Source organism: Hordeum vulgare, chromosome 2H, assembly GCF_904849725.1.
Source record: "Hordeum vulgare subsp. vulgare chromosome 2H, MorexV3_pseudomolecules_assembly, whole genome shotgun sequence".
NCBI lineage: Eukaryota > Viridiplantae > Streptophyta > Magnoliopsida > Poales > Poaceae > Hordeum > Hordeum vulgare.
This window is the reverse complement of record NC_058519.1, coordinates 12,738,409-12,747,305: the sequence shown is the minus strand read 5'-3', so window position 1 is coordinate 12,747,305 and position 8,897 is coordinate 12,738,409.

Sequence of the window (8,897 nt, the reverse complement as noted above, 5' to 3'; positions counted from 1 at the left end):
CAGAGGGGCGCCGGACATCGCTCAGGTGGGACCAACACTCATGAGGAGCACTGGCCCGGGGTTGATTAAAATAGTCCGCGGGTGCCGGTGGGTCCCTATGCAATTTTATTAGGTGATTAGGAAAATGTAGTACCAATGTTGGGCCTTGCCAGACCAGCTTTAATCTAAAACGAATTATCAAGGGGGTCCCCATAACAACCCCGATCGTGTTAGGAGCGCTCATTTATGGAACATAACACCGGTAGCCGAATCTAAGGGGGCAAAGGTGGAACAAAACACCAGGCTAGAAAGGCCGAGCCTTCCACCTTTTACCAAGTATATAGGTGCATTAAATTAAATAGCATTTAATATGGTGATATAACAAGGAACCCATGTTTTCACATGGAAGCATCTGCACCTGCAACTAGCAACGCTAACAACAAGGTTAAGCAAGCAGTAACATAGCCAATCAGTGGTTTGCTAGGTTGAACAGGTTGAAGGTTTCATGGCATTGTTGAGAGGCTGATATTTAACAGGTGGTAGGCAACGAGACGTAAACGATAGCAACGGTAAAACTAGCATGGCAATGATAGTAATGGTATCTGGGGAAATGATCATCTTGCCTGAGATCCCGCTTGGAAGAAGGACGACTCCGTGAAGCAGACGAACCGACGTAGTCGAACGGGTCCTCACATCCGACACGCTTGCGGAACTCTATCGAGACGAAGCAAACCGGAAACACAAATCAACACACGAGATTCACCACACGATGCACAACACATATGATGCATGAGCTACTGCATACGTGCAAGTCACGGCATGACAAATCACACAATCAAACACTACACATTAAGTGAAGTTCGATATGCACGAGTTGCATACCGACGAAACTCCACGATTAATTAATTAGTTCACTCCCGGTTATCTACACGCCAATATTAATGTTGTCAAACATGCAAGAGGTGAAGCGGAAATTAAACTACCTATCTAGGCATTTTAGATGAGGTCGGAAATGACATATAGCATCTCCAAAACGACCTCACATGTTAATTTACAATTCTGTCCAGATCTGAATTAATGCATTTAATTGGTTGTTAAACAGCAAAACAAATAGGTTCACGTGATTCTACGCGTCAAGGCAAGCAACCTACACGTAAAGAACATCTCCAACGGAGCTACGGAACAAAAGATACAAGCACCGCAAGACATGATGGCATGAATGCAAAATGTGTGCAACGGCGTCTACGAGCACATCGACACAAACAACCAGCAAGAGAAAATGAAACTACACAAGATTCTAAGCAAGTTTCATGTAGGACGCGATCAGAACGGAGCTACGGTTCGGAAACTACGAGCAAAACAAGAAAACGCTACAATCTGCCAAAAACAGCCACATAGCAACTTATACGCCTCACAACTTCGGCTACACAACTCCGATAAGCTCAAGCAAGGCATGGCACGAAAGAGGGCAAGAAGAACTACTACAAACATCTAACAACAACTAGCATGGCATCATGGAGCACTAGGAAACGGAGACACAAAATGGCATCTCAAACACTATTTCAGACTTAGTGAAAATTACAGCTCATGAAAGTGCAGTTTTCAGCCTGAAGCAATATTGACAGCAGCAAAACCTATAGCTACAGGACTCCAAATGACTTGAAAATTGACAGGAAGCTTCACAAACATACCAGGTTCAAAACACTAGCACTGAACTAAGTCCAGTCCTCAACAGAATGACCAGCACATCCTTATCTACAGGGGAAGAAAATGTTTCCAGCATTCCAGACTTGGTGAAATTTTCAGAGTTCAAAAATCTGGAATTTTCCAGCCACATGCCCACTTTGTCTAGGCATGGTTTGCACACACATGTCACCAAGAGGTTATTGACACCACTATGGTGTTGAGCACAAACCCCTACTACTAACACACAAAGATCCATACCCTTGGGCTCCATCTATACCATGGAAACAAAGCCCAAACTTTCAACAAAATGAAAATGCAACTCCATAAGGTATGCTTATAAGATGACAATTACATAGGAGAGTTTCATGTGCACAATGACAAAGTGACATGGGGGTTTGAACCCCATGTTTGTGTCATGCACATCAACAACACCAACACACACAATACCTCACTAGCACTAGCATCAAGCTCACCACAAAAGTAACTCTAAGCTAACAAGAGAGTATGCACACCCCCACATATGGGCATGTGATGGTGCACACTCTCACTAGCACCACTAGGATCTTCCTAGTATTCATGTCATCCTCAATATGCAACCACCACAACAATCCACACCCTCACATGCTAACATAGATAGCTACCTAGTGCAACTCATCACCTCAAGACATGTGGTGAGGGGGAGGCATCCACACCCCACTAAATCCATGCAAACAAAAGGAACTACAAGATCAACTTAGACCCTCTTGAGCTCAAAAGATGCGACCCAACATGAATAGCTAGTGCTTCTATCACCCCTTAAGAACAACACACACAAGAAGAACACATCATTATGCACAACTCCTACTAAGTGTACTCCACACCATGCATGGATGCTCAATCCCTAACTATGCTCTTACTCCAACCTACAAAGGTAATCAAGTGCCACCTCATCACAAAGTGACACTTCCGCGGAACTGTCCAGAACTGGAAACTAGTGTCTCCATTGGAATCCTTGGGTTCTCCTACCCCAAAACCATATATAACGCTGCTATATATGCGTGCGGAAAAACACCAGAAACAACAAAGGAAAAACTACCAAGATCAAACTACGATAATAACAAGAACATGGGCTGTTCTTGATATGCCTGATTTGGCAACAATATGCACAGGGAAAAAAATAACATGGAAGAAGGGGGACTCGAACCGACTTCCTACTTGCAACACAACAGGACAATCACCACTGAGCTAGGCTCAATTCACTGCCCTAACAGAAGAAATAACCTACTTATGCCACCTATGCAAGCAACGCGACCACATGAGAACAAAATAGCAAAACAAATTGGGTTGCCTGGGGTTTGATCCCAGCACCTCTAGGTTGCAAAACGATGAGCTAACCAGCCGGGCTACTGTAACTCTATGATAACAAAATGATCCTTACTTTACATAAATCTTACAAGACTCTAACTGACGAAACTGAAAACAAAGACATAAATAAAATGAGGCTGGAATGGGATTCGATCCCAGGCCCTCTCGGTGGAACTACAGGGCGCTGACCAGCTGGGCTAAGGCCGACTCGTGGTTAAAAAAAAGGATGCCTATGTTACATGTACAAAGTCCACGCTGAACGTGGAACCTGAACAAATCTGAATCGCAGGATGGGGAAACTAAACCCGACGAACACGGCTGGCCCTGGTTCTGCTCGCGGCGGCGCGGTGCTGTAGCGGCTCTCCCGCGCGGATCCTAGGGGAACGGAGGTGCCAGACCCGGCGGTTGGGGCTCCATTCCCATCACCAGGAGCTCGAATCGAAGTAGGGACGACCAAGGCATGAGCTGCGAGCTCTCGTCCATGGCGGGGTGGAGCTGTACCTGTTGGACAGGACAGAGAGGGAGAGAGACGAGGTGAGAGAGGGAAGAGGGAAGGGAGAAGGAGCAAGGCAGGCGGCACGAGGGGGCCAACCTGGAGGTCCCGACGGCCGGCCGGAACAGGGCCACGGCGGACCTGGAGGAGCATGGGGCGAGGCTGCGCGGCGGATGCTGGCTCCAGCGACGCTTGCTGCAGGTGACGGCGGCAGGGCCTGAGCGGCAGAGGAGCTCCCGGCTGCGCTTGGGGCAGACGACGCGCGCGGCGTGGTTCCCTCCAATGACCACGGCAGGCACGACCTAGCGAGCTGCTGCTTGCACACGGAAGAAGGAAGCCACGAGCATCCATGGACGCGTCCGGGAGGCAGGGGAGGAGGCTGACTCGAAGGCTTGGGACGGTTTGGACGCGAACTGGATATTGGGGATCCCGAGGAAGGAGGAGGTTGGTCGGGTGGCGGCTACGAGGGAATGGGTGGATGGGACAGGGGTCCTAGGTTCTAGGGTTTCATATTCTTAAATAGCTAGCGGAATCTCAAGCCTGATCTGGATCCTCTGATTTGATCGGACGGTCGAGAATAAATAGCCTGAGGAGTCTAATGGACAAACCGATGACGATTTGCAGTAAAACCGGGTTGATCCGGACCCAACGGTCACGAGCACCCGGTTCGGGCTTCGGGAGGTTTCCGGACTAGGTTGCGTGTAGGGTCGGTGCACTGTGCAGAGGGGCTAGGCGGAGATGAGGGAAAACGGGCAGCCCGGCAACGAGATTTAAAATACCGGAAAACGTCCGACGGTAGACCGAATACGGTGCCGCTACGGTCGACCGTTCGGGTACCAGACGGACTCCGATCGCGATGAAATTCGACAGGCGGCCTAGCTATATCTAATTACGACCGCATGCCAAGTTTCACCTCGATCAGAGAAAGTTTTCATCACACTTTTAAAAACAGGGTTTCGACGGTGCCGCGGGCGCGTGCGAGTGCGGTCGGACTCAGAACGGACAACGACGAGAACCGACAACTACTAGCGGATGCAAGTTTTGAAAACGGGCGGCGACGGGATGCCGATGCCATGCTGATGATGCGCATGATGCGACAAAAGAAAAAAAATAGACACACGACGAAAACGGAAAGAGAGGGGAATCTTCTCGAACGTCGGCATCAGGCTGTCACACTGTCGGAGGGAGGATTGACCTCGAGGAGCTTCTCCACCACCATGGACGCTTCTCGGACGTGCCGTGAGTAGTCCTCCTAGGACCATGGATCCATGACCAGTAGCTATGTGATGTATTGTCTCCAATCTTGTGCTTCAATGTTTAGCCCTTGTGAGCTGCCCTACATGATCAAGTCATCTATGTAATTTCCTTGTTATTGCTATGCTTGATTTGTTGGGATCCGGTGGATTATGAGATTATGTTCATATGGTGATGAGTTATGTATTTGATTATCCTTTTATATTATGTTCTTTAATGATTCATGCATGTTCTTCGTTGCTTTTTATTGCTTTGGTCGAGTAGTAGATTGTAACTCCAAGAGGGCGTTATGCATGATTGTGGATTAATCCCCCCTAATGTCTAGCTTGAGTGACAGAAACATGAGACTAGGGGATGTGTTGTTGCCACCAGGGAGAAACACAACGGTGCTTGTGACTACGGTTGCAAGGATTGATTACCTTACACAAAGTTCGTTAATGCAATTGTCCGTTGCTTTGAGTTTACACTTTGGGTGGGGCTCGGAACTTAATACCAGTGAGATGTTCTGGATAGATATCTCAAGATGGATGATTAGTAAGTAGATGCTGATGAATAAATGGTCTACTTTTCTTGGCGTACTACCCATTACTTTTGAGTCTCTAACTTTCTAGTAGCATGATTAGCATTGCCGTGCGTTTATAATTCTGTCAATTGTCCAGCTGTAATTTGTTTACCCATGCATAGTTGTTTATCGTCTTTTGGGAGAGAGACATCACTAGTGAATATCATGTGACTCCGGTCCATATTACCACCATTGCTTACACCTCCACCACTTACTGCTTTTATTTACTTTTCCGTTGCAATCAATATCACTATTCCCGCTTGTGTTTTGATCTTTGCAAACTATAAGGCCGGAAAGATTGACAACCTCTCTGTACTCGCTGGGAGCAAAGTTATTTTTTGTGTGTGCAGGTCCACGTCTTCTGCTAGCGCCAGAGCAACGGACACCTACTTGTTGATCCTCGGAGTCCTCCTAGTTCGATAAACCTTATAGTTCCCGTGTAAGGGAAATCTGCTGCTGACTACATCTCCACCTTCCACTTGGGGTAATCAACGAGGGGCGAGAAGTATATCCATCAACTCGTCATCAAACCCCCGGCTTCGTAGTGGCTAGACATATTAGTTTCCTACGAGTATTTAAGTATAATAGTTTAATTCTAGGCCGAATAACATGAATAATAAAAAGGGACCTATATTTGGTCGGAATGTTGATTCATTCCCCTTTTCGGCAATTCCCGGGCACTCCATATGTCCTAGTTTCTAGCACTAGTCATGCCGAAATTCATGAAATTTTTCGGCATGACCTTTGCTAAAAAGTGGACATATGGAGAGCCTGAAATTTGCCGAAACGAAAATGAATCAACATTCCATCAAAACATAGGCCACTCAGACATTCCGACAAAACTTGCCACAAACTTAGCATAAATAGAGCACATTGGATTACCTAATAACAATAGCAATTAAATTACAAATAAATAAATAAATAAGAAATCCCCTCCCCTCCTCTTCTTCCTCTCCTCCTCCTATTTTCTTCGCCTCCTCCTCTTATTTTCTTCTCCTCTTCTACTTCTACTTTTCTTCTACTTCTCCTCTTCTTCTACTTCTCCTGTTCTTCCCCTCTCCTCCTCTTCTTATTCTCCTTCTTCTTCTTCTTTTCCTCCTCTTCTTCCTCTCCTCCTCTTCCTCTAATAATTCTAAAACAGAATTAACCTAAAACCTAATTCTAAATATTACTAACCCTAATAATTCTAACAAAAAACATAATTAATCTAAAACAAAATTTAGAAAAACTTTATTCCCTCTCCTTCCTCCTCCTGTTCTCCCCTTCTTCCTCTTCTTCCTCTCATTCCTCTTCTTCCTCTTCCTCTTATTCCTCCTCTTCTTCTCCTCCTTCTTTTCCTCCTCTTCTTCCTCTCCTCATCTTCTTGCTCTCCTTCCTCTTCTCGTCCTCCTCTTCTTCATCTCCTTCCTCTTCTTCCTCTCTTCCTCTTCTTCCTCTCCTCCTCCTCTTCTTCCTCTCCTTCTTCTTCTTTTCCTCCTCTTCTTCTTCTCCTTCCTCTTCTCCTCCTCCTCTTCTTCCTCTCCTCATTATCTTCCTCTCAGGGCAGGGCAGGGGACATGGACGTCTGGCGGCGGCAGCAGCGGCGACGACGGTGTCTGGAGGCGGCGAGCAACGAAACGGGCGAGCAACAGGGAGAGAGGGAGGAGTGGAGGGAGATGGGGAAATTTTGGGCCGGTTTTAAGAAACATAGCAGTAGCGTCGGACTTGTCCTAGAGCTACTGCTATGTAAGAAGTAGCGCGGGTTGTAATCCAGCGCTACTCCTATTGGCCCTAGGGCAGTTAGTAGTAGCGTTGGTTCGAACCAGCACTACTGCTAACTTTGCAGTAGCGCTAGGACAAATCCAACGCTACTGATAATATTATTTTCTTTATTATTATTTTTCTTTATTATTTTTTCTATTTATTATTTTTCTTTTCTTTTTACTATTTTCCTTTCCTTATTTGTTTATTTTTGTTTTTCTTTCGTATTGCTTTCTCCTTTTTGTTTTTATCCCGACGGCCTCGCACGCAGTCGACGACGAGAACGTCTCCCTCCCGACCACACTGCGCGAATATTACCGGAACTATGTGTTGTTTCGTACACAAAATACATACATATATATAAATGATTGTTTCTCAGCTGCGTCGAAGACGTTTCACATTGAGAAAGGAGGGGATAGGGTAAAGGGGGGAGGAAGGGGGAGAGGGTGTGTGTGTGTGTGAAAGGAGGAGAACAATGGTGAAGGAAAGGAGAAATGAGGAGGTAGGAGAAAGGGGGAGGAAAGGGGAGAGGGTGTGTGTGTGGGTGATAGGTAGAAGGAAGAGAGAAGAAGGGCAACAATGGTGGAGAAGTAACTTAGAGAGAGGAAAGGAGAAAAGAGGGGATATGGCAAAGGAGGAGAGGGTGTGTGTGGGGGTGAAAAGCTGCCCACAACCACGTGTAGCAGTAGCGCTTTTACCATGCCAGCGCTGCTATTACAACAACTACAACAACTCTCGCGGCGACAATGGCAATCGGCGCCCCTTCTACAACAACAATAGGGGATGCCAAGGTACTTTCCAAGGTTATGAAGTTTATGAGAATAAATGTCAAATCTGCAAGAAAAATAACCACATTGCGAAAGATTGCGATTGGCGTTATGCCGAGGACAATTCTCAACGCAAGAAAGTTACAGCAGTGGCAGATACCTCCTATGATGTTGATACAAACTAGTACGCTGACACCGGTTTCCATTTGCAAAGCGGCGACAGATACCTCCTATGGTGTTGATATGCGCGTCTTCAACCTATACTCACAGTCCTTACATTCCACTTGCAAGCTAGCTGTCTAAACTCAGTTGTAAGGTGAAATGTTAATTGACTGACCAACATTCAGTATGACGCTTCAACGAACTTCAGGTCAACAAACATTTGGCTCTGACTTGGGGGTGCGGTTGCATTGACGCAAAGGAATGAGGCACAGCCTCCAGACGGCAGCTGACATGTGGGTCCGCATCACTTCACCGGCTCAAACTGCTTTGATTCTATTTTTTTTACCTCATTAACTTTACAAGTATATGAAAATAAAAACTATATAGAATTTCGGTTTAGATGTAGTGTCAATGCCCAGAATGGCGCGGTCTGTTGCTCAAGAGAATAGTAGCCTCATACAAAAGTTTGTCGATTAATGGGATGTCAGACAACAGCCAGATTTATCTTTACCTTTATATCCTTGTGTGTCTTTAAACCCAGCAAGCAAAGAATCTAATGATGGGTCTGGGTGTGAAGGAAGCAAAGAATCCACAGCTTTTATTCAGAGGGTAAAGAGAGAGAGAGAGAGAGAGAGAAGCAAAGCAGACACAAGGAACGTTGCTACTGGGTATGCTTCTTCATGGCCGTTTCCCATACCATACTATCTGAAGCATAAGTCAGCATGCAACTTTCAGTTTCCGCACCCACGCTCTAGTTTGCTTGTGTGGTGTATCTACGCTTGTGCCAGTGCAGCAATTGATCAAGGTAACTATACCAAACCTTCTATGTACATGTCTGCAGATCAATTCATTGCTTCTCCCGATTTATGCAAGTCCTTATTTAACAAAGCATCTAGTGAAAAGAGTTTAG